At 41.5% G+C, this 27,427-nt stretch overlaps 1 pseudogene across 1 annotated transcript; it reads left to right on the forward strand.

Annotated features, from left to right (window-relative positions):
* Positions 1-303: 303 nt before the first annotated feature.
* LOC148863616 (LL-diaminopimelate aminotransferase, chloroplastic-like) lies at positions 304-24,061 on the forward strand (annotated as a pseudogene). Its single transcript, XR_016109567.1, has 11 exons — positions 304-435; positions 549-650; positions 783-865; positions 3,647-3,714; positions 11,090-11,204; positions 11,735-11,797; positions 12,084-12,139; positions 19,189-19,290; positions 21,772-22,105; positions 23,142-23,348; positions 23,436-24,061. The product of XR_016109567.1 is annotated as an LL-diaminopimelate aminotransferase, chloroplastic-like (transcript).
* Positions 24,062-27,427: the final 3,366 nt, after the last annotated feature.

Below are 27,427 nucleotides of genomic sequence, written 5' to 3' on the forward strand. Positions count from 1 at the left end.
GACTCTTATCAAGGTTGGTATTTGGGGCAGTTCTTCTGCCCAAGTGTTGGAGCGAGCTGGTTTCTCTAGCTCGTGAGTTGAAATGATCTTGGAATATTCCCTCTTCAGTAGCTCGGAGGACCTGGAACTCGCGTTGTAGCGAGTTCCCCCTATAGAGAGCTATGACGTAGCGAGCTATTTGTTATTTGGTCGTGGTCAAGCCAGGCTACTGAACTGTTGCTCGTGCTGAATCAGGTCCACATGTCATCATTTGAGTAGGTCGGGTCAAATCATCATGGGGTTTTGACATTTTGAATGTTTTTAGTTCTGTAGTAGAATTCAGAAATATAAATTGGGCCTCTCTGTACTTTTCCGCTTTCTTCTTCTCCATTAAAGGGGTCCTGGGATCTTTGCACAGCGTGTGGCTGGGTTCGTTTGATCTTCGAGCTTCGAAAGGTCTTCTCAAAATCCTTTTAAATCCTATAATTCTGTAATTCATCCTTTTTTTTTTTTTGTTTCTTGAATTCAGTTCAGTAACCAAAATAGTTATTGTGAATCGTGATGGATAGGTATCGAGCTGCATTCTTATAGAAAATGTCGTTGATGCAGCCTTCTGCTTCTATTTCTTCGACTTCATCGGCTTTTTTGGGCCAAAGCACCAATAATTCCAGGTTTCTTTTCTAATTTCGATAACAAAAACGTTCCTTAATTTTTGTAGCCGTATGTGTCTATGGCGAGCTAAATTTCAATTTCAGGTCTCTGAAGATTAGGAGGGTTTAAGTTTTAGTATTGTGAAAATGCAGGATTTCAAAGGTTTCGGTTCCAGCATCAGCAAAAAAGAATGAGATATTCAAATGTATGGCCACACCCCCATCGGACACAACTGGTATTGTTTCTACTTTTTCCCTTTAATTTCTATGGATTCATTTGCATCAAAAATAAAAAGTTGAAATTCTGATTAATTGGTGTAGGGTAAATTGCAGATTATGGCCCTGTACTTTGGGGCTAGTCTCACTTTATTTTCCAAACTTCAAAATGTCTGGATTTTGTCCTCACTCCGTCCTCACAATAATTGCATTCGTGCATCTCCCCCAAAAAAGTACCGAGATGTTCCATAAATATGAGTTCTCAAAAAGGGAAAGTTCCTATTAGCACCCTGTACTTTGGGTGGGCCTAGTGTCACTTTGGTCCCTAAACTTTAAAATGGGACAATTCAAATGCCCTCTACTCAAACTTTTAAAACATGACAATCTAGTACCTACCATTAAGTAGCTGTTAACAAGCCGTTAAGTGGCATTTGAAAGACACAAATGCCCTTCAAGTGTTATTTAATTTTCTTTGTCAACCATCTAAACATTGACAAAAAATTAACAGTCCCAAATCTTTGCCTTTTCCATTCAAAAAAGTTGAGGTCATGTTTGAGTGGGCATTTTGGTGACCCCAACTTTCTTGAATAGAAGATGCAAGTATTTGAAACTATTAATTTTTTGTAAATGTTTGGATGGTTGATAAAGAAAATTAGATGACACTCGAAGGTCATTTGTGTCTTTTTCAAATGCCACTTAACGGCTAATTAACAGCAGGTACTAGATTGTCATGTTTTGAAACTTTGGATACTGAATTATCGCATTTTAAAGTTCGGGGACCAAAGTGGCACTAGGCCCAAAGTACATGGTACTAATCGAGAAATTTCCCTCCCAAAAACTGCCAATTAAAGTAGGGGTTCTAGCTTAGTATAATAACTAAAGTAGGATAACTTTTATGAAAATATATCAAATAAGGGCACTGCAATACAATCCCCTCTTTAAACCCATAGATTGTGCGGCAGAGAGGAGGGTGGTGTAGAGAGAGAGAGAGAGTGATTTGTCTTTATAGGGGTGCCGGATATGCACTCTATATACCTCGACGGATTCAATTTAGATGCAAATTCTCAATGGTAGAATATCATTGAAATACAACCAAAAACGATTGGTTTATTCAGTGGTCTGCCCCAAATACAGAGTGTGATGTTTTCTGCAAGTGTAGAAGTGTGATGTTTATGGTAAGTGCAAAGGTGTGATGTTTGGAAGTTGTAGTGTAGTAGATTCACCAATTTGTAGTTGTTTGAATGGATTCATACCCAAATCTACAGAGGAGTGGAGTATGGGAAATTGGTCCAGTAGGTGTGAGAGGAGGACTCAATTACAATGTGAGAGAAATAGCAGCAACAGTGAAAAAGAGAAAGCAGATGGATTCTTGGTATGCCAATGATCATGAGAAGCAGTGTAAAGAGTAGTGTTTAAACAACTATTCTTGTATAGCTTACACTTATGATGACAACATAAGGTGTATGTCTTGGAGCAAAAGTTTGATCAATTTGCAGAAATTATCTACTGGCGGAGTGAACCTTTACATTCATTTAGCTTATTCAGAACTTGGTGGCAAGATCTGAGACTGGAGGTGGGGGAGGTTTGTCCCGCTGTTCGGCCAGAAGAGGAAGGAGGTGAACAGTGCTGGTGCCCTTATTTGATATTTTTCAAAAAAAAGTTACCGTGTTTTAGAAATTATATTAATAGGGTTATTTTTTATTGATATTAAGGGTAAAAAGTATCCACAGTTAGTTGTACATCTGTTATATGTATCAAGTGACGAAAAAAGGATTATAACAACCGCCTGAAAAAAGGATTATAACAATGTTGGTTTAAATCCCTCTTACCTAATAATGATGTCTTCTTCTCCGGCGACGTTTTTCCATGAAGCTTCTCCAACAGGAATTACTGATTCTGCGGCTGAAAGTTTAGGGTATAAAGTGAACAGTGGTACTCAATTGCAGTGAAAAGGGATTTAAACATTTCCATAAAAAAAGGGATTTAAACATGGCTATTTTGGCCATTTCAAAATGTTTCTCTCGCCAATTCAAAACTCGAAGGGTATGGTTAAGGATATTGGACTAAACTGATAGTTTTTTAGAGTTTAGGTGCTACAATGGCACATTTTGAAGTGCGGGTACTAAGGTTAGACTAGCCCCAAAGTACAGGGTTCTAATCTGCAATTTATCCATTGATTTATTTACAAGAATTTGAGATATTGAATTGATTATATAGCTTGGTGTAGCCTGACTATGATACAGAAAATGCATGATACTAAAAAAATTGGTAACCAATCAACCAGTAACATAAAAGTGGTAATTGATCAACTGGTATTCATCAAAATTCACGGGGGTTCTGCTTGGTCAAAGTTCCTTGGGTTTCACAAACCTCCAGCATCATAGAAATTGCCAACTTGATGAGAAGTTTTAGTGCCCTGCTAAAGTGTTCATGTATGTGGCAGTGACAATGCAAATTTGTAAGGCAATTCTATGGCATGGTTTTGGCATTCTGATATTGAATGGTGTAGTGCCATCAAATTAGACATTGCAATTTCTCTTAGACATTTATTAGGGTTCTATTATCCCTGCTACACAAGCAAATTTATATTAAAGACTATGTAAGTATGAGAACTGTATGCATAAATATTTATTTATTTTTTGATGTTTAATGTATACACATGCAAACAGGTAGAGTGCAGTAACCCAAGGAGATTCAAAAACCTTTCCTATTTCACAGATGTTTCTTAGTCTCATTTATGGAGATCTCTTTAGTTATCTGACCATCTACTGAACTAACATTGTCATTCATGTGATGTAAAGTTTACAAGACAAAGGTCTCTCGCAATGCAAACATGGCAAAACTTCAAGCTGGTTATTTATTTCCAGAGGTTAGAAATTTGTACTTTCAATTAGTATTGCTGCACTGCTAGTTGATATTTTCTTTTTCTTTCTTTCTTCTTGTTTTTCATTGTAAGACATTTTGGTAGCAACAAAAATGCTACTTAGTTATTTTTCAAAATTAAAATGCTGCATTTTACCTAATTGCTTATTTGGATTTGTAAGATTTTCTATTGGAAAGGTAACACATATATACCAATTATCAAACTGCTTGAGTTCATTTAACCTGATTGATAATATCTATGAGAATGGACATGTTAACAGGTGTATTATATGTTCTGTACACAGGCTTAGTACCCGGAGGGGTATTTTCATAATTCTGTAGACATATTGTTATGTACGGCCAGAAAAGTATAAATAGAAAGCTTCACTCGACTGAAGCTAAGTTTGGTTGAGGCCTTAACTCAGTTGCCTCTTATTCTTCTTCCTCTTCTCCTTCTTCTTTCTTCTTCTTTTCTCCTTCTTCTTTTTTTCTTCTTCTTCTTCTTCTTGGTCTTCTGCTCAACATGGTATCAGAGCAGGTTCGTCCAGGCCTAGAAAACAACAAGCTGAGGTCTCTCTTCACTGCTGCGAAGGAGCTATAGTACTGATGCTTGAAGACAAGGAAGAGGAAGCTTTTCTAGTGCTGTGGTTAGTCTCCACTGCCGAGTAGGGCTCTGCTACAAGTATGCTGACTGTTCAACTTTCTAGCACAGAAAAAGGGTTCGGCTACATGTATTTTTATTGGTAACTGGGTTGCTTCGGCTAAGAGGACTGTAGAAATCCATCCCAGATGTTTGAAGGAAGGCTTTGACCTGAAGGGAAGTTCGAGTTCATGACTGTACTGCCTATTGCTGGTACTGATCTTTTTTTTTTCTCCCTGTTTATGGCTTCTTGCACGACTATTAATGTTCCAGAATCTGAGTAGGGACTGTTCCCCTTCCTCCGATTGTATGTTGCCCTAGTCTGCTCTCTAAGGGGCTGTTGATGAACCCTAGAACTTGAGTGACTGTTTGGCTGCCCTGGAAAGTGGATAACAGCCGATTAGGTGTGGTGAATCACCACTTGTATTGCTGCTCCTACTGTGTTTTTTTTTGGGGGCTGAGAAGCTGTATCAAAGTTATGAACTGTAGGTCATTCAGTCCTGGTTACACTGCATGTGCAGTTCGTATAGTGTTCTGTGGACTCCTACACAGTGTAGGTCATAAACCCTAGTATTGCAGTTGCAGTGTTCGTGCTTAGTTCTCTGTGAGGCCGAAAATCAGCAAGTGTTTAGTTGTGGACTGTTGCAGCTTTGTAAGACTGTGCTTTGGTTTTGTGTATTTCTAAAATGAGAATCATGAATAGTGAAGATTCAGCTACATCCGGAATCTCCACAATGCTGAATGGAATGAGTGGGAACAGTGATCTATCATTCCCTATGGCTGTTGTTCCTCTTGACGGGTTAAACTACCTAGAGTGGTCAAGGGGGATCAAACTATACATAACTGCAAGGGGAAAAATAGGCTACATAAATGGAAGAATCAAAGAACCACCTTTTGGAAATGCAGAACATGATAAATGGGATCAGGAGATCACTATGGTTATGTCATGGCTTTTGATCTCCATGCAACCGCAATAAGGAAGAACTTCATGTGGGCTGAAATTGCAAATGAGATATGGAATTAGGCAAAGTCCACATATTCTGAACTTCGACACTATGCCAAAATTTATCAACTGCAAGCAGCTTCATCTACTTGTAAACAGGGGGAGAGGAGTTTATCAGTTTATTACTCTGACCTGACAACCGTTTGGAAGGAGCTGGACCATTACCAGAATATTGAGTGGAAGTGTGAGGAAGATGCAAAATTGTATAAGAAACTTGTCTCACAATTAAGAGTGTTTGCCTTTTTACATGGTCTCAATTCTATCTATGAACCCATCAGAGTACAAATTCTAAGTTCTAAGGATCTTCCTTCAATTCAGGAGGTCTGTGCACTTGTCCAGTCTGAAGAGAGCAGAAGGAACTTGATGAACAACACCGGAGGGGATGCGGGTCCCTCTACTAGTGGTGGACCTTCTTTCAAGAGAGGGGATCTCCAGAAGAAAGCAGAAGATAAGGAAAAATTGTGGTGCACTAATTGTCAGAAGCCCCGACACACCGAAGAGTTGGGATGTCCATGGGAAACCGAAGTGGGCTCAGGATTTACCTAAGAAGCAAGGCTCATATGGTATTAGAAGACCCGGGCAGCAAGGTACCAAGAAACACCACATGGCCAATATGGTTACTCGGGAGAATCAGCCCTCCACCTCCACTGTGACTCAACCACTACATGGCCAACATAACTACTCTGGATCCGACCCAAGGGAGGATATTGTCAACTCCTTCCGTGACCATTTGGAGCTTTATGGTAGAACAATTCGCCAGATGGATGCTCCTCCCACCACCTCTTTTGCATCCACATTAAGTAATCTTGCCACAGTTTTCCATGTTGCTTTTCACGACTTTGACTCTCCATGGATCATTGATTTTGGAGCATCAAAACACATGACTGGTATGTCCTCTTTCTTCCGAACTTATCACTCTCTTTCCAGAAGAGATAAAGTGAGACTAGCTGATGGATCATACTCTTCCATAGCTGGTCAAGGAACTCTCTCTCTTCCCCTTGGCCTTACTCTTTCTAATATTCTTCATGTTCCAAAATTTCCTATGAATTTGTTTTTAGTCAGTAGTGTTACAAATTCCTTAAACTGTTCCGTTACTTTTTTCCCTTTCTATTGTGTGATTCAGGATCTAGCCTCGGGGAGGACGATTGGTAGGGGTCGTATGGTTGATGGACTCTATATGCTGGAGAATACGACTGGCCTTCTTGTTACAGAGTCTATGAGTCAGTTCAGAAAGAGTAAAATGTATTTATGGCATTGTCGTTTGGGTCACTTGTCTTTTGAGTCGTTGGAAGTTGTTTTCCCAGAACTGTGTAAGTCCGTGTCTGTTTCCTATTTTTCTTGTCAAATGTGTCAGTTAAGCAAGCATTGTAGAACTCAATTTCCTCAAAGAAATAGTAAAATTGAGTTTCCTTTTCACATTGTGCATTTGGATGTGTGGGGCCCTGTTACTTTACCTTCTGAGAGTGGCTACAAGTACTTTATTACCTTCATTGATGATTATTCCAGATACACTTGGGTATATCCAATGCGAACCAGTGAGGAAGTACAAAAAATTATCCAAGATTTTCAGCAGATGGTCTTCACCCAATTTCAGACCGAAATTCAAATGTTTCAATCAGACAATGCAAAAGAGTTTTTTCATAGTGACCTCACGGAGTTCTTTGCTTCACATGGCTCACTTTATCGGAGCTCTTGTGCCCGCACGCCACAACAAAATGGTGTGGCTGAACGGAAGAACCATCACCTTCTTGAAGTGGCACGGGGTTTACTACTCCACATGAATGTTCCCAAATGTTTTTGGCTTGAGGCCGTCTTTGTTCTACATACCTCATTAACCGAATGCCCTCTCGTTGGTTAGAGTACAAAGCTCCACATCAACTTCTCTTTCCTAAGGCCCCTCTTCTTTCTATTCCTCCTCGTGTTTTTGGTTGTCGGTGCTTTGTCCAAAACCTTACCCCCACCCGGGGAAAATTGGACTCTCGTGCTATCCCGTGCATATTTCTTGGCTACTCATTCTCTTAGAAAGGGTATCGTTGCTTTGATCCTGTTTTACGGAAATTCTATGTCTCCATGGATGTTACCTTCTCTGAGGATGAACCCTTCTTTCCTGTTTTTCCTCAGAGGGAGTGTAGGTATGAGGAGAAACTGGTTCAACTTCCTCCTCTCCCTACTCCTTCTCCTTCTCCTTCTCCCCTTTCTCCCTCTGATCCTCCACCTTTTCATGTTTTTTCTCGTCGTCGTAAAGGCCAATCAGGTTCAAGAGCTGAGGAGAATCCAGAAGCTGTACCTCAAATGCCACCAAATTCCTTGGGGGAAGATCATACTCACTCAGGTAACTTGACTCCTAACCTCCCTGTTGCTAATGATCTTGACCTTCCATTGCCCACAGGAAAGGGGTTAGGTCGTGCACTACCAAACACCCCATTTCCAACTTTGTTTCCTATGAGAACATCTCACCTTTGTTTCGTGCTTTTCTTACCTCCATTGACAGTATCTCTATTCCCAAGAATGTGGCAGAAGCTCTCTCAGTTCCAAAATGGATGAAGGCCATGAAGGAAGAGATTGATGCTCTTCATAAGAATGGCACATGGGAACTTGTTGATCTCTCTAAGGGAAAGGATCCAGTTGGATGTAAATGGGTGTTCACTGTTAAGCATGGGGCTGATGGAACCTTGGAGAGGTATAAAGCTTGTTTAGTGGCAAAGGGTTTCACTCAAGTATATGGGGTTGATTATGCAGAAACCTTTGCTCCTGTTGTCAATGAACTCTATTAGAGTCATTTTCTCTCTTGCTGCCAATCTGAATTGGGATCTACATCAGCTCGATATCAAGAATGCCTTCTTGAATGGTGACCTTGAAGAGGAAGTTTATATGGTTCAACCCCCCGGTTTTTTGGCTCAAGGAAGTGAACAAAAGGTGTGTAAGTTGAAGAAGTCTTTATATGGGCTGAAGCAATCACCAAGGGCTTGGTTCAGCAGATTTCATATTGCAGTTCAGGAGAGGGGATACAAGCAATGTCAGTCAGATCACACACTGTTTGTAAAAAGAGTAGAAGGTAAAATGACTGCCCTAATAGTATATATGGATGACATAATTGTTACTGGTGACTGGAAGGGTGAAATTCAAAGTTTGAAGGGCTTCCTTGCCACTCAGTTCGAGGTGAAAGATCTAGGACCCGCCAAATACTTCCTTGGGATTGAGGTTGCCCGATCAAAAAGGGGTATCTTCATCTTCCAAAGGAAATATGTCCTAGATTTGATCAAGGACACGGGAAAGGTTGGGGTTAAATCAGCTGACTCTCCCATTGATCCCAACCATAAGTTAAGTGACAGTCAAGGTGAACCACTTAAGGATGTGAAGCAATTTCAGAAGCTTGTAGGGAGATTGTTGTACCTCTCTATGACTCGTCTAGACATAGCATATGTTGTTGGTGTCCTCAGTCAGTTCATGCATGCACCTAGGTCCACTCATCTTGAAGCAGCGGAGAGAGTACTACAGTATCTTAAGAAGTTCCCGGGTGCTGATTTATTATTCCAGAAACATGGACACTTGAGGGTTGAAATTTACACAGATGCGGATTGGGCTGTATCTCAAAGTGACAGAAGGTCTACTAGTGGTTACTGCACCTTTGTAGGAGGGAACCTTATTACTTGGAGGAGTAAGAAGCAAACCGTGGTAGGTAGATCCAGTGCTGAAGCTGAGTACCGTGCAATGGCACACGGAGTAGCCGAAGGTATGTGGATAAAGAATCCATTGGGAGAGTTGGGTTTTCTAGTTGGTAAACCCATGACTCTACTTTGTGACAACAAGGCAGCTATCAGTATTGCTGCTAACCCGGTACTACATGATAGAACAAAGCACATTGAAGTTGACAAGCATTTTATCAGAGAGAAAATCATCACAGGCGAAGTATGCACTCCATACATCAGCTCTTAAGACCAACTTGCGGACTTATTTACAAAAGGGCTAAACTATTCCAGACATCAAGGTCTCTGTGACAAGTTGGGCATGATTGATATCTATGCCCCAACTTGAGGGGGAGTGTTAACAGGTGTATTATATGTTCTGCACACAGGCTTAGTACCCGTAGGGGTATTTTCGTAATTCTGTAGACATATTGCTATGTACGGCCAGAATAGTATAAATAGAAAGCTTCACTCACTGAAGCTAAGTTTGGCTGAGGCCTTAACTCAGTTGCCTCTTATTCTTCTTCCTCTCCTCCTTATTTCTTCTTCTTTTCTCCTTTTTCTTTTCTTCTTCTTCTTGGTCTCCTACTCAACAGGACACAAAGAACAAGATGATTCTAAAGAAGGCATGGTGAAACTCTTTTTTTTAAATGAATAACAATGAAACTCAATTCATTTGACTCAAATAATGAAACTCTTTCTGTTTTTTTTTTTTTTAATTTTCCACTCTATTGTTGGGAAAACCAGTGAGAAAACATTTATTTATTTCTATCAATAAATAAGATAGTGTATTTCAAAACCAAACAAGAGATAATATATAGAGCCCCATGAGAAAATAACACATATAAAAAAGACATTCAATAATACAGTTGCAATCAGATTATAAACAAAACTACCAGGATAAAGGATCCTGTGTAAGGACTTATATACTATCATCTCACCATTGCCCAAACCATCAGCTATGGCATTACCCAATGGAAAAGCTGTTTGGCCTGGATGTCAGTATGTTCCTCTCTGATATGGTGGATGGACCTCTCTTCGTCCAATCAATCACCACCTCTACTTTGTCAAGTGCTTTTATTCAGTTATAACCAAATCTTATGACTTTGATATGGGTTAGTAGAGCTTTGTGCAAGTGGCGTATTAGTTTATTTGAAATTGTAAAATCATTTACTGTTTCATGATGATATGGTCAGCCTGTAGATAAGAGGAATCAATTGTATTTGATGTAAGATGCATTTGGGTTTCCAAAAACGAAAAAGAGGAAAAAATGTATCATGTGAAATATTTTCTTATATAACTTATGGCATTACCTTTTTTTTGGTGTTTGGTGGTGATTCTGATGTATGCCTGAAAATTATTACTATGGTTTATTTTTACTTCCACTATAACAAAAGATATGGACTATGTAGGTGCAGTATTAAAATTCTGGCAGAACTTTTGAAAAGTTTGTTCTAGTCTGGTAGGAACTAAAACAATATTTATAGACAATAAAGTTTACTTCATTCCAAAACTAGAGAATAAATATGTGAAATCAAGACAAATAAAATAGTAGACAGAGGAAAACAGGATGGATTAAAAAAATAGAAGAGAATAATAGGGGAAAATAGGAAAAAAATATAAAAAGCTGGTATTAACATAAACAACAATACCTAAAATCACGAAATATACATGTAAACGTAAGAAGCATCTATACAAAATGAAAGAAAACAAAAAACCAAACGAACTCTACTCTCTACATCAATAAATAGGGATCAAGGAGCATTCTGTTTTCATCAGCTAATAGTAAATGCTTGTAATCGAGGAATGCACCAAAAAAAATGAACTGACATAAGTCATTGAGAATGACAATCAAACATGAAATTTATCCAAAAAAATAATGAAAGGAGGAGGTGTCTCTCCCCCTCAGCATCTCTAATTTTGGCTATCTCGTCTATTTATGCTTTTACTCTTCTCATTCTGTTTTTATCCCTGCCTATCCATGTGCTAGTTTTGTTTACTCTGTGATAATTGGAAATTTATTAGTTGATCCTGAACTTTTCCCTGAAATTAGATTGCCAGAAGAAAGGCAGCACACATGATGAAATACCCTGATGCACAAGTGAAGCCTTGGAATTGGTGATACAACTGAGCCCATTCCAGAAGTTATAACATCTGCCATGGCACAGGTATTCTTGTTCTTAAAAGGAAGATAATAGAAAATAGATTCATTAAGTGGCAGGTTTTTAGTATAAATTTTTAACAACTAAGATCATTGAGAGCAGTAACATGGTTGACCTTTTATACATGCTCCTACTTTTCCTATCTATTCGTAAATCACCTTTATTTGTCATTTTAGCAAAATGTTATATAAGGCCATGTACATTTCATTTCTTTTTCTTCATCTTTTGCATTTCTTTTGAGAAAGTTTTTTTTTTTTTTGGATCAGTAGCTTATTTCAAGGATCAGGTTTCTCTCCAGCCATTTGACATCAATCAAACCATAAATAACCTGAACTGCATGCACAAAAAGATCATCGTAGATTGCACTTTTCTCAATAACCTGAACTGCATGTTTGACTGCTTTTGCATCTGAGCATACTTTATATGTAAAATCCCATCAATCATGTATCAGGACACACTCCCCACCAAGTATCCAGCGTGGGGCTAATAGAGTAATACTGCCTGTATCTAATATTTATCTTATTTGATATTTGTAGAGATCACATGCATTATCAACATTAGAGGGTTACAGTGGTTATGGAGATGGACAAGGTGATAAAGTATGTATTAACTTTTATTCAGAATTGCTTGTTTCATATATTAATTCAAAGATACCTCTGATTTTATTGGTTTTTTTTCTGTACCGGGATCCACTGTATATTTACCAGATGCAATAATTCCATAGACATCACTTAAGATGCCTACTGAGGATCCGAATACAGGCAATGGTATTCTCTGAGAAGGATATGACTTCAATTTTTGACATTGTGATGTGTACATGATACATTATACAAGTATCAGCCAAATATGTTGATATCATGTTATAAGCTATGGATCTACTTTTAGTGTGTAACTCATGCTGAATATGGTTATCTGATACTTGCAAGATTTCATTCAACAAGGTTTGGTACTATATATCTTAGGGAAAATTTCTTAAACTACCCCTTAGGTTTAGGAATTTGACTAATTATACCCCTACTGTTTCAGTATTGTCTTAAAGTACCCCTACTGTTTCTGACAATTGACTATATCTTCCTTACCATCAGTGTCTGTTAACAGAAGGATTAAAAAGACTACTTTTCCCATCATTCTTCTTTAAATTTTCAAAATGAAACTTTTGAAACCTTATTGAAAGTAAGAATTTCAAATAAAACTCGTCTGAAGATGTCGGAGACGATGAACCAATTCAAACAAAACTTGTCTCTTGCGACTAGGAACCTTCAGAAGGTGTTGGAAATGATGGACTGCCATAGCTGTTTCAAAGCTGTAACGCTGTTGAGCAGTTGAGTCTCGCCGATCACCCTCTAAGTTGTAAAATTGCGACGTTATAGGTGGAGGCTGCGGTGTTGAAAAAGAACCTGACCGATTCTGTTGACGGCTTTGTCAGCTTCTGTGTCCCCTGGCGACGATTCCATGGAGAAGATGAGTAGAGCTCTGTTGGAGACTGATCTCCGGGAGCTTACGGTGTTGAAAAAGAAGACATTAGGGAGGAAACTACAAAAAAGACAGCATAAATTAAAGTGGCGAAAGAGAAGATCCCGACTCTCAACAATGTTCTTTGATTTGTTTTAATCTCAAGCTGGTCACCTCCTTGTTGTCAGGCTATAAATAACGTAAATCATAGACAGCCATCAACTGAATCCAATCAGCCAAAAAGTAGAAAGTGATTCGTTACATGACCAAAAGGAGATCAAATGCAGTGATCGATGACGGCCGATAAAAACAGAGAAGAGCGTGATCATCCCACACCAATCTCCATTCCAATTTAGAACTGTAAATCCAAATCTATTTGGGAACCTATCTTTGGAGAAGGTAGACAAGAAATTAGCCTCTTGGAAGACAAAATATTTATCCAAGGGCAGCGAAGTAACCTTAATTAAAAGTGATGTAACCGTTTTCGGCCATGTACCAATGTTTTGTGATGTAAAATTTTTTGACTAAGTACCTCGTTATTTGTCCCGGTGGTGGCGTGCCTTAGTGATGAGCTACTTGATGGTGAACTGCCTACTGGCGAACTGCTCGGTGGAGAACTGCCTGGGGGCGAACTGCCTGGTGGCGAACTACTCGGTGGCGAACTGCCCGGTGGCGAACTGCCTGGTGGCGAACTGCCTGGTGGCAAACTGCCTGGTGGCAAACTGCCCGGTGGCGAGCTGCTCGGTGGCAAACTGCCTAGTGGCGAACTGCCTGGTGGCGAACTGCCTGGTGGCGAACTGCCTGGTGGCGAACTGCTCGGTGGCGAACTGCTCGGTGGCGAACTGCCTACTAGGCGGCCGGTGATTTAGAGAATGCTGGAGCTCCCTGGTGCGGCGCAATCCGACTGCCCTTAGCATGAGGTGGTCTTCTTTCCTTTGTAGGCAGCGGGAGCTGAGGGACCTGCGAGAACTTCATCTTTTCCTTCACTCCTGCGAGAACTCCATCTTTTCCTCCTCTTTGTAGGTGGCGGGAGCTGAGGGACCTCCGAGAACTCCATCTTTTCCTCCTCTTTGTAGGTGGCGGGAGCTGAAGGACCTGCGAGAACTGAATCAGAGGTCCCGGGGGTACTTCCCTTTTTTCATCCCCCTCCCCTTTGGGGGGTGAGGTTTTTATATACCGGAGTCCTCGCGGGTTAGGTGGGTGAAAAGCTTCCAAACGGTAAGACTCGTCGCATCTTGTTAGAACCGGGGTACGGTGGTGAAATCCTCGAGGTCGTCAGGCAGGCACTTGTGTCAGGCGGCCAGGTCGGCGCCTGGGCCGGGTTGTCAGGGGGGCGCCTGCGTCAGTCGACGGGTCAGTGTCTAGGCCAGGTCGTCAGGTTGGCGCCTGTGTCAGTCGGCGGGTCAGTGTCTAGACCAGGTCGTCAAGCTGGCGCCTGTGTCAGTCGGCAGGTCAGTGTCTAGACCAGGTCATCAAGCTAGCGCCTGTGTCAGTCGGCGGGTCAGTGTCTAGGCCAGGTTTGTCGGTGGGCGCCTTATGGGCGGCTTGGCCGGATCATGCGCTAGGCTGGTCCAGGTCAGCCAGGTCGCGCAGGCCGCACGCAGCTCGCGCAGGCTGCACGCAGCTCGCGCAGGCCGTGCGCAGTTCACGCAGGCCACGCGTGCACCACGCAGGTCGCGCAGGCTGCGCGTACGCCGCGCAGGTCACGCAGGCGCTCGTCAGGCCGCGCGCAGGTCGTGCCAGGCCGGCCAGACTAGTGCCCGGGTGGGTCACCAACTTCGTAAGTTTGTTGGCTGGGTGTTTTCCTAGTTGTCACGAGGTGCCACGTGTCACAACTTCATAGGAGGGCCAAATCTGCCCTCATCAATAGCCCCCCACTCCCGAGCTGATAGTAACTCAGCGAAGGGAGTAGATTTCTTTTGGCCCATAAGTCGATGAGCTAGTAAGTGCTGATCCAATTACTAGTGTGGCCCGTAGGCTTTGGGAGCGACTCGTAGTCTACTCTTCTTTGACTTTTGCCCGTGCCGGAGAGGCGACCGGGTTTTTAGTAGTAATGTGGCCCGTAGGCTTTGGGAGTGACCAGTGGTCTACTCTTTTCTAACTTTGCTCGTGCCGGAGAGGCGACCGGGTCTTAAGTAGTAATGTGGCCCGTAGGCTTTGGGAGTGACCAGTGGTCTACTCTTTTCTAACTTTGCTCGTGCCGGAGAGGCGACCGGGTCTTAAGTAGTAATGTGGCCCGTAGGCTTTGGGAGTGACCAGTGGTCTATTCTTTTCTTACTTTGCCCGTGCCGGAGAGGCGACCGGGTCTTAAGTAGTAATGTGGCCCATAGGCTTTGGAGTGACTAGTGGTCTACTCTTTTTTGACTTTGCCCGTGCCGGAGAGGCGACCGGGTCTTAAGTAGTAATGTGGCCTGTAGGCTTTGGAGTGACTAGTGGTCTACTCTTTTCTGACTTTGCCCGTGCCGGAGAGGCGACCAGGTCTTAAGTAGTAATGTGGCCCGTAGGCTTGGCCTGCATCAGCTTCGTAATGCCGGTCACCTACTCCTACAACAAGCTACTAGGGGCTCAACCTTCGGGGGCAGCACTACTAACTTTAGGTTGCCAGCTCACACGGGAGCCTTGGAAGGCTCGACCGGTAAGGGCGCCTATGTAGTCAGTTGGCCGCCAACTCCCGCAGAAGCCACGAAGAGCTCATCTTTGTAGGGGGGACCTTGCGGAGAGGACTGATGTGGCATTATCTGAATTGAAAGTAAGGTTGGTAGAGCTACTTAGTCTGTTAGCTCCCTGCATAGTTTCTAAGCTCATAAAAAATGTAAACCATAAAGCGATAGCTTCAATTTCTAAAAAGTGAGGACTTAGCTTTGGCAAGATGAGAACTTAGCTTTTGTAGGATGAGAACTTAGCTTTTTGTAGCGTGTTCCCACAGACAGCTCCAATTGATGTAACCGTTTTTGGCCACGTACCAATGTTTTGTGATGTAAAATTTTTTGGCTAAGTACCTCGTTATTTGACCCGGTGGTGGCGTGCCTTAGTGATGAGTTACTTGGTGGTGAACTGCCTACTGGCGAACTGCTCGGTGGTGAACTATCTACTGGCAAACTGCTCGGTGGAGAACTGCTTGGGGGCGAACTGCCTGGTGGTGAACTGCCTGGTGGTGAACTGCCCGGTGGCAAACTGTCTGGTGGTGAACTGCCTGGTGGCGAACTACTTGGTTGCGAACTGACTGGTGGCGAACTGCCCGGTGGCGAGCTGCTCGGTGGCGAACTGCCTGGTGGCGAATTGCCTGGTGGCGAACTGCCTGGTAGCGAACTGCCTGGTGGCGAACTGCTCGGTGGCGAACTGCCTTGTGGCGAACTGCTCGGCGAACTGCCTACTAGGCGGTCGTTTTGTGATGTAAAATTTTTTGGCTAAGTACCTCGTTTTTGACCCGGTGATGGCGTGCCTTAGTGATGAGCTACTTGGTGGTGAACTGCCTACTGGCGAACTGCTCGGTGGTGAACTGCCTACTGGCGAACTGCTCGGTGGAGAACTGCCTGAGGGCGAACTGCCTGGTGGCGAACTGCTCGGTGGCGAACCGCCTGATGGCGAACTGCCTGGTAGCGAACTACTTGGTGGCGAACTGCCCGGTGGCGAGCTGCCCGGTGGCGAGCTGCCCGGTGGCGAACTGCCTGGTGGCGAACTGCCTGGTGGCGAATTGCCTGGTGGCGAACTGCCTGGTAGCGAACTGCCTGGTGGCGAACTGCTCGGTGGCGAACTGCCTACTAGGCGGCCGGTGACTTAGAGAATGATGGAGCTCCCTGGTGCGGCGCAATCCGACTGCCCTCAGCATGAGGTGGTCTTCTTTCCTTTGTAGGCAGCGGGAGCTGAGGGACCTATGAGAACTTCATCTTTTCCTCCTCTTTGTAGGTGGCGGGAGCTGAGGGACCTGCGAGAACTCCATCTTTTCCTCCTCTTTGTAGGTGGCGGGAGCTGAGGGACCTCCGAGAACTCCATCTTTTCCTCCTCTTTGTAGGCGGCGGGAGCTGAAGGACCTGCGAGAACTGAATCAGAGGTCCCGAGGGTACTTCCCTTTTTTCATCCCCTCCCCTTTGGGGGGTGAGGTCTTTATATACCGGAGTCCTCGCGGGTTAGGTGGGTGAAAAGCCTCCAAACGGTAAGACTCGTCGCATCTTGTCAGAACCGGGGTACGGTGGTGAAATCCTCGAGGTCGTCAGGCTGGCGCTTGTGTCAGGCGGCCAGGTTGGCGCCTGGGCCGGGTTGTCAGGGGGGCGCCTGCGTCAGTCGGCGGGTCAGTGTCTAGGCCAGGTCGTCAGGTCGGCGCCTGTGTCGTTGGCGGGTCAGTGTCTAGACCAGGTCGTCAAGCTGGCGCCTGTGTCAGTCGGCGGGTCAGTGTCTAGGCCAGGTTTGTCGGTGGGCGCCTTATGGGCGGCTTGGCCGGATCATGCGCTAGGCTGGTCCAGGTCGGCCAGGTCGCGCAGGCCGCACGCAGCTCGCACAGGCCGTGCGTAGTTCGCGCTGGCCGCGCGCAGTTCGCGCAAGCCGCGTGTGTGCCGCGCAGGCGCGCGTCAGGCCGCGTGCAGTCGCACCAGGCTAGCCAGACTGGTGCCCGGGTGGGTCACCAACTTCGTAAGTTTGTTGGCTGGGTGTTTTCCTAGTTGTCACGAGGTGCCACGTGTCACAATTTCACAGGAGGGCCAAATCTACCCTCATCAAAAAGTGTTCTGGCCTCCCTCCTAGTTTTCTACTTATCCTTATTCCCTATTCCGGCCATATGGGCTGCCACGCTAGAAAAAAAGATGAGGGATTTTTTGTGTAGGGGTTGGAGGGAGGAATCAAAATGCCACTTGGTGAATTGTTAGAAAATATGTTGTTTCAAGACAAATGGGGGGCCTAGGGATCAGATCAGTAGAGAGGTAAACACAGATCTTCTTGGTAAATGGCTGTGGAGGTTTAATGAACAGACAGAAAGTATATGGAGAAGGCTGATAGTAGCCAAATATGGGCTAAGTAGCAGGGATTGGGAAACAGAGGAGATAAGCTCTCCCTATGGATGCTCAATCTGGAAGGCCATACAAAAAATCCAGCCCCAGTTTATTAGGGGAATAAAATACAAAGTGGAAAATGGTAGGAGGGTTCTCTTTTGGAAGGATAACTGGTGTGAAGAGGGCGCCTTGAAGAATGTTTTCCGGACCTGTTTGAAATCACCACAAACAAAAATGCAACTGTTGCTGAATGTTTGGAAAGGAAGAATGGTCATTGCTCTTGGAACCCTCAGTTCAGGAGAAATTTAAATTATTGGGAGGTGGCATCCCTAATCAGATTGCTCCAGCTTCTGTATGACTTGAACATATCTGGAATAGGGGAAGACAAAAGAGTGGAGCTTTGAGAAATCAGGTGTGTTCTCTGTAAACTCGTTTTTTAAAGCAGTTTCAAAGGAGGAAGCTATCTCTTTCCCAAGTAAAAGAATATGGGTTAGAACCGTGCTTTCAAAGGTAGCCTTTTTTGTCTGGTCAGCAGTGCTGGATAAGATTCTAACCAAAGACAATTAGTCAAAAGAGGATTAGAAGTGGTAAACATGGCATGTCCCCTATGTATTGGGAACATGGAATCATCTAGTCATCTGCTACTGCAATTTTACTCACTGGATGCGGTTAAGAGTGGTGGAATTTTTTGGTGCTAAGCTATTTTTGCTGGCGGATGTTACAGGACTCATGGAGGCTCGGTGGCTGAGTGGTCTGAGTAAAGCTGGAAAGGTGGCTTGGAGCATTATTCCCGCAGCTGTTCTGTGGGCTGTGTGGAGTGAGAAATAACAGATTATTTGAAGGAATTCAAAACTCAAAAGAAGATGTTTTGAGGAAAATTATGGGGATGATTCTCTCATGGCTGACTGTACACCTGTTGTTTAAAGGCAGACATCCAAGTGCTTTTTTTTTTAGTTTAATTTTTTGTTTGTAAGGAGTGAGTAGTTTTTTGTTTGGGGGATTGAGGCTGTATGGGGCTGTTTTTGGTTTTTTGTATATCCTCTGTTCATTTCTCTTTGTACAGGGGGCTCTTTAGTTGATTTTCAATGAATCACTTTACAGTTTTCAAGAAAAAAAAAAACTGTGCCCTCCCTTCTCTCTCTCTCTCTCTCTCTCTCTCTCTCTCTCTCTTCTCATGTTCGTGTATGGGTTTTACGTCCATCACTACCCACCATGCTCCATGGTCATGGAGTATCCGTCTGCATTTCTCATGGGGTGTGTTGCTCCGGCTCCGACGATTGAAGGCTACCACCATACAATTGAATTATCATTTGGAAGACTTTCTCTCACAAAAGGCTACAGCTGTATCAGCTTCAATCTTCCGTTCTAACAGAGACATTATCGATATCACCTTGGGACAAATAGCCCAGGCTCCAACAATGGATCTATCGAGATCTGTCTGTGTCTGACTCCCGTTGTCTGAAAAGCGGGACAAATGTCGAGAGTTGGGACCTTCTGTACTTTTTTGATGCTTTGCAGTTGTCTTACACTTTAATTTGTTCTGTACTTTTTTGTAGTTCCTTGCCTAAGGACATCAAAGCCAATGTTGTGGTGGTGAAAGACAGCAACGGAAACTACAAGACAGTGCAGGAGGCGGTGGCATTAGCACCGGATAATGGGTAGTGAAGACATGTGATATACGTGAAGAAAGGGACTACAAAGAGAATGTACGAGTGTGCTGTCTTCAATTTCTTTGGAGCGGCTACTTTCAAGCTCTAGTTTCAGGAAAGCGGTGGAAGCCATGAATAAGGAGTGATGGTGGCCGGATATGTGGAGTTGGTGGAGGAGGATCAAATGGTTGAGATGGTGTGGTAGTTATCAAAGGGTATTTTGGGTATAATTTTAAATTAAATTAATGCGTGAAGTCACATGTAAATGGTCTGTGACGGAGACTTAACGGGAAGGGAGCTGTGCGACAATTGTCAGAAACAGTAGGGGTACTTTAAGACAATACTGAAACAGTAGGGGTATAGTTAGTCAACTAAACCTTAGGGGTAGTTTAAGAAATTTGCCCTATATCTTATATATATTTAGTTCACAAAACGAAAGGAAATTGTTAGTATAAAAAAATTAAAAAAATAATCAATTCTCAATGGTGTGATAGTATTGACAGACAACTATAATCTAATATGACTTCAATTCAATTTCCAACTTTAATCAGGGATGAGGAGGGTAAAGTGTGTGCATTATGGAAGGAGTGCAAAGGGCTACAACCATGAATGCTAGAAAGCTAATCATTGAAGGGGATTCCAAACTGGTAGTGGCTTGGCTACTGGATGAGGAAAGTAGGATGTGGAAGTATAATAATGAGAAGAAAAAATTCAGATGAATCACAAAGGACATGGAACTGAGAATACAATGGGTGAAAAGAACAGCTAATTCAATGGCTGATGCACTGGCCATGCAAGGGGTTGGGAGAATTCAAACATTTTGGGCACCACTGTAATTGTAATTATAACTAAAGTTAAAGGGGAGAGATAAGAGAGCTTGTCCCTCTCTCACTTTCTCTTGTACACTTTCCTTAAAATTCAATGAAGTAATCAGTTATTCATAAAAAAAAAAATTATTAGCTTTTTTAAATATCTCGTCTTCAGGTTTTTCAGATATCTAATAGGATTCTGTCTTGTTTTATCTTACTGTCCTTTATTTGGAAAACTTTTGCTCATTTAGGAGGGCCTTCTCATGTGGTTTTGGGGATTTCTGAGGTGTGACCTATCTGGAAAACCAACAAGCCCTCATGTGGTGAAGAAAAATACAGAAAGTTGGATCTTTCTTTTTTCCTTTTTCTTTTCATGGAATGTTGAATGCTAGATTTCCTGCTTTATAAAAATGCATCAAACATGATACTTTTCTGGGTTGTCAATGGGTCGGGTCTGACCCAACAGACCTGATGGACCCGAATGGATTGGGTCAGTTCTGGTTCCAGGAACTAGAACCGATGGGCTGGGTCCAGGTCCTGATATAGTGTCCCGATTATTATCAGTTCAGAACTGGTTCCACCCAGTCCCGAACCGATTCAGGCCCGGCCCAAGCTATATATATAATGTATAATATATATAATATTTAATATATATTAAATGTATATATTTATTATAATCGGGTCCATTGGGTCAGACCCGGTTTTCTCAAGAACCAATCGGTTCAGTTCTGGGTCTAAAAATTACAGATTCTATCGGTCCAGTTTGGTTCCGGGTCCTCGGTATTTCATGTTGGGTTGGTTCCGGTTCTAGCTGGTCCTGGCCCAGACCCGACCCGTTGACAGCCCTATACTTTTCCAGAGTTCTGAGAAAAATGGCCGAGCCTTGAAAAGTGGATTAAGTTAAGCTGAATAACAATAGCCTTCCCAAACAAGGCCTTAGGTTTACTTCTTCGAGCAAGTTCCCATTGAGATTTACATGTACATGTACTGTAGTTTGTTTAACATCCAGCACATGTTAGGAGAAACTCTTGGATGCTTCCTTTCTCAGAAATTGATTTTGACATTGATTTCCTTTGTGGCAGACATTACTTGGTTCTAATGTAACAATGGCAGTGCAAGACCCACATATCCGGTAAATCTTCTGAACTTTTTGGATGAGTTTTTCGTTATACCATCTTGATTTGATATTTCCTTTTCATGTATGTTTCTCTGAATGTCCACGTAATGTCGATGGGCAGTATTTGATAACAGACTGCAGTATAAAATTCACTTGTCTATCTACATTTCTGTACATGGCAGACATCCAGGTGGATGTAGTTGATGCATTGACCCCCACTTAGGGAATATCAATAATTAGATCAACTTGGTATTCCTGTCTTGATGGACTCCACATCTTTAAGGAATGTCTATCAGAAGGTCCTGTTATGAAATACCAATAATTTAAGTCCTAATTGACCCATTTTGGGGTTTGGAGAGTATCTTCTGTGCTTCTGGAGGTTCTATACCATTTACATGCATGTATTTTTGGTCCAAGCAGAAATGACAAATGTATGCAGCACTGCAGCTTAATCTACTCATCTTAGATATTTATCTTATCTGCAAATCTAAGGAACATATGTTTCTTGACTAAACAGATACCTTATTCTGCTTCTTTGTTTTTTTTATTTATTTGAACCAAAAGAGTGAAGCTTTTTTTATATGTTGATTCAAGTGTTATAATGGGTCAAACTGGTCAGTTCCAAAAGGATGTTGAGAAATATCGAAACATCGAGTATATGAGATGCAGTCCTGAGAATGGCTTCTTTCCGAATTTATCAACTGTTCGGCCAACAGATGTTATCTTTTTCTGTTCACCAAACAATCCTACTGGTTCCGCTGCAACAAGAGAGCAGTTGATACGGCTGGTACAATTTGCCAAGGAAAATGGATCTATCATAGTCTATGACTCTGCATATGCCATGTACATATCGGATGACAGACCTCGGTCTATATTTGAAATTCCTGGAGCAAAAAAGGTAAGGATGAAAATGATTAGTTGAAACCCTCCCAATTGGATCAACTCCTTGGTTTCTTTTTTTCCCATTTCAATTTTATGTTTATCCATCCCATTTACTACAAAAGACCAATCCTAAAGCTGTTTGACAAGGCTAACTTCACTAATTAAAACATTGCATTACCTTGAATGTTAGAGATTAAAATTGAGTCTGGTTTACATAATTGTATGACACTATGATGTGACCAATTACCTGCTTTATATGCTGTAGAGTGAACATATATCAATGTAATGATTAGTCTCATTATGAGGAGTCACCTATACTGAACACTTCCACAGTTACATGTCTTTGCGAGAAAGAACTCTGCTATTAGTGGACATATATAGTTGGAACATAATTCTTATGTTGTATAAACATGGGGCACAGGCTTTTAATGTTGAACCTGGTCATAGGAGCTCAAGCAGTACCGTAGTAGTCCATTAAGTATCTTTTCATGTGCATAGGGTTCCTATAATGTAAATATATTTTGGTTTTATTACTGTGGGAGGGAAAAAGAGCTTTGTGCATTGTAAATGCCTCAGTTAAAAGATATGTTTTTCCTCTTTGTCAACCACTACCTATGTGGCTGCAGCCCACCACTTGTGGAAAATGCAAAGTTAATAAATTTAAACATAATCCTAACTGTACGTTTTTCTGTTGGACCATTTCTTTTATGTCTAATGAATTTTATCTTGTATGTATTATGTGAAGAAAAAGAAAAATATAATGGAATTGTGCCAACCTTAATTTTTTTTCTCAACAAGCATGCCAATAATGTTCTGACAATTCTAAGTAGTGGAGTGGTTGGGACTATAAGGGTCTTCCTATTGGGTCCTATTCTGGCCTAAGACATTCTTGTTGGCAGGATTAACCAATCAGTGAGTCCATGCTCCTCTGCATGTGATTCTATTTGCGTATAATGGGTAGGGAGGAAATTTTCTCCCTGCGCTTCCCAGCTGATGCAACTATATATATACATAATTCATATGTGTCTAACATGTTAAGATATTTGTTGCAGGTTGCTATAGAGACGGCATCATTCTCAAAATATGCTGGGTTTACTGGAGTCCGACTTGGTTGGACTGTGGTTCCCAAAGAGCTTCTTTTCTCTGATGGGTTTCCTGTTGCCAAGGATTTCAACCGTATTGTCTGTACATGTTTCAATGGAGCATCTAACATTTCTCAAACTGGTGGACTGGCTTGTCTTTCTCCAGAGGGTATCAAGGTTAGCTTCCATGGTATTAGTTTCTACTTTCTAGTTAACGTACAGAACTATCTCCTATAGTTCTTAACTGATTGCTAAATCCTGCAGGCAATGCATGATGTGGTTAGTTTTTACAGGGAGAACACTAAGATAATAGTGGACACCTTCAACTCCCTTGGTTTTAAGGTGTATGGAGGGGAATATGCACCTTATGTGTGGGTCCACTTCCCTGGTCGAAGCTCATGGGATGTATTTGCCGAGATTCTTGAGAAGACCCACTTAGTTACAACTCCAGGTAGTGGGTTTGGACCTGGTGGCGAAGGTTTCATCAGGGTTAGCGCCTTTGGTCACAGAGGCAACGTCTTAGAGGCCTGTAAAAGGTTAAAACAACTTTACAATTAAGCCAAGGCATTCCTTCATCTGGTGGTTTTCAACAATCTATTTATCTGCCTATTTGATAGCTTGAGAGCTCTGCAACATCTTACAGCTTGGCCTTTGCTGTCAGCAGATCCAGACTCGATTCATCCTGTTTCCAATGGAGGATTAATGCTCCAGTTCATTTAACTTACACTAATTGAATTATTACACCTTGACTCAGAGGTCAAAACTGAAAGTAGGAGTCAAAAGCTATGTACCAGAACTTGAATGATACATGTTGGTGTCAAAGCCTGGAATCCTCACATTCACATGGCCTGAGCAAAAGAATGAATAGCCTACTATCATGTGGTTAATGCACAGTTGAAAAGTCCATGGAATAGAAACGATGGTGAATACTTCTATTTTAGGTGTAAAGTAAGTTAGGTGATGTTTGGCATGGATGCTGATTTCAACAAAAATCAGTGCCATGTTGGATCCACTTCAGAAATTGAAGTATCAGTGGTCTTTTTCCTTGTTTGGTTGGCCGATTATGCTGATTTCTGGGAAATCAGCAGAAAATCGATCCATGAAATCGGATTGGGTGAGGGACCACTACATTTGGTGATTTCCTGATTTTCAGGTGATTCCGATTTTTGTTGGGTGAGGGCAGAAAATCGATCCATGAAATCGGATTGGGTGAGGGATCACTACATTTGGTGATTCCCTGATTTTCAGGTGATTCCGATTTTTGTTGGGTGAGGTGGCATCCTATGTGGTAGGGGCAAGGTGGTCAGTGCCCAGTGCCTCAACGAAAAATAATCACTCTTGAAAATCAATACCAAACAATCTCAAAAGTGATATCTAAAAAATTGGTTGACATGGAGGAAATGATACCAAATAACAAAAAGAGCAATTTTTGGGAAATCACTAATTTCAATGATCATCAATATTCAAAAAATCAGGTATGAGGAATTATCATCATGCCAAACATCACCTTAGTTAAAAGATAGAGAAACTCGATCTGTTGAAAGTAAAAGTGTGAATACATTAAAAGCATCTCCCATATGGGGTTACAACAGTCTGAAAATTTACACGGGTTGTGCTTGGATTTTCGGTCATTGAGCTGGGTTTGGGTTAAGAAATCGGGCTTTTTTATTTTTTGGACCGGGCCCGCACCTAAATGTAGGTAGCCCAAAAATCATACATACATACATACATACATATATATATATATATATATGTTAATTTTGCATCTCTCTCTCTTTCTCTCAATCTATCTATCTATCTATCCATATATATATATATATGTGTGTGTGTGTGTGTTTATGTGCAAAATTTTAGAATGAATTCATTGACCAACCCGAGCCCAATCCAAATGCAACAAATTACAGTACAGGCTGAATTCAGGTTGAAAAAATCAGACTTGACCTCAGGCTCGGACCTTAAGCCCAAATCGGATGCTTCATCACAGCGTGGTTGCACTTTTTTTTTATCAAGGTTCAGCAAAAATAGCCCCTAAAGATCCATACATATATTGTCACATCACCTATTAATATTAAGACAATTGAAATCACCTAAATCTATATTGTGCAATTGGATGTCTGTTTTAGCATGTTTGCATGCTTTTGGGTTTCAGGAACATTTCCTATTTCCTGACTGTTTGGAGCGGCTTTCAATTCATTTCCCCATGAACTAGGATATCATTAGGTGGGGTTAGGTTGCATGTAAACTAAAAAAATGATTTTTTTTTTAAATCATGTTTAATAGGAAAAATTGATTGGTTTAATGTTAAAATCTCAGGCAGAAAAAAGTTCAAGTTTGAAAATGACCAGTTGACCACTGAAGGGAAAAAAAATTAGGTCCATATCGAGTTCAACCCTCCTCGCTGGAGCAACTTTAAATGATGAACCATTTTCTGCAAATGTGAAAAGTAATTTTGTTACAGGTTGAAGGGTCCAAAGGGCTGGGGCAGACCAAAAAGCACATGGGTTGAAATACACAAACATGATTCAAGGGCCTGTATTGTTAACAATGGGTATGCCGCGAGAAGATGTAGGTGGTAAATCAAACCACACCTCCAGACCTCCTGACCATCACTAGATCACATGACATTAGGTAAGTTGGGTCATTAAATCGTAACAAGCTTAAAGTAAACAGGTCCAAAAGAGCTACAGTTTTCCTTAATTTTATCTTAAATGTTGAGGCTTTTTGATGTTACATAACGGGACTTGTGGGATAGGGACAGTGCATGATGCACGTGAGTGAGGTTCACTGACCTTACCACATGAGTTCGGCTTCGTTAGGCAACGCCCATTGGATCAATCTTTACAGCTTGCATTGGGAATATCTCTGTAATTATGTGTTTTATTTTATAGTGAGATATTCCTGATGCAAGGTTGCAAGAGGCTATTGGCACAGTGTGAACATAGATTTGCCTTGACCGAAGCTGATCTCTTACCACATAGAGCCTACAGTTATGCGGGTTTGATCCTGTGCCTTTTCTTTTCTTCTTTGAGTATGTTAGGCCACCATTGAACAATTCGCCAATTGGATCATCTGCACAAAAATTTGGAAACACTGCCATGAAACCACACCACCCAGGAGTGCTGATAAAACCAATGTTTTAAAAACTGAACCGGAGCTGAAACCGTACTGTTTTGGGGACCAGTTTCCAGGTCAAATGGTTTGACCATCCGGTTTGAATGGATGACCCATTTTGATTAAAAAAATAAAAAATAGTTAAAATAAAAAGGACAAAAATCGTTGTCTGGGTCGATAATTCAATGGTTCAACCACCTAGGTTAGCGGGTCGCTAACAAATCAACATTTTTTGGCCTAGGAGCGGTTTTAGGGTGAAATGGAACCGGTTGCGTGACCAATTTATGGGTTAATCGGTCCGATCATCTACTCCAGTCTGGTTTTCAAAACCATGGATATAACCACTATGAATCAGATCATATCATGATAGGACTCCATCCCTTTTCTTTGGCACACAAAACAACTTTGAAAACCTTTTCCACCAAAAAAAAAAAAACAATACCCATAGTTCCCAACTTAGGTCTTGGTAATGCCATCACAATTTATATCTATACTATTATTAAAAGTAGGAATGAAGGTGTGAAACTTTTTTCGACTAAAATGCCCATATGTGTATTTAGTCTATTTTTAATTATGAGGGTTAAAAATATAATTTCAATTATTGTTTTTCACTTCATTTAATCCCCTCTCGTTAAGTCTTACATTTAATGTATTAACTCTCATTCTATATTGGCTGGACTCTTCCTTTTGTAATGTTTTATCTTTTTGGTGATTTGAATAGAGGGAATTGAATGAAGTGAAAAGTGGTAGTTCAATTTACTATTTAAACCTCACAATTAAATAGGGACTAAATTCAAAAAATAAATATTTTAGTTGAAAGAAAGTTTCATAATCTTATTCATATTTTTAATAGTAGTGTAAATATATAATTATAGATGTGTTCAATTTTTTATATATTTTTATTTATGTGTGTAAAAATAATTTTGATATGCCACAATTACTTTTTATTTAATATGATAAACATATGACATTATACATGTGCCTAAATGTTTTTTTTTGCAAAATTTATCTATTTTTCATTTTTTCATTTTTTTTTATTTTAATTACTTATTTATGACATTAAATATTAACACATTCAACCCAAAAGTTGAATTATTTATCTTTACCAAATAGTAAAATAATTTCATTTTTGGTAAGTTCTAAAT

This window comes from Nelumbo lutea, chromosome 3, assembly GCF_056320005.1.
Source record: "Nelumbo lutea isolate HS-2025 chromosome 3, American lotus-T2T, whole genome shotgun sequence".
In the NCBI taxonomy this organism is placed as follows: Eukaryota; Viridiplantae; Streptophyta; class Magnoliopsida; order Proteales; family Nelumbonaceae; genus Nelumbo; species Nelumbo lutea.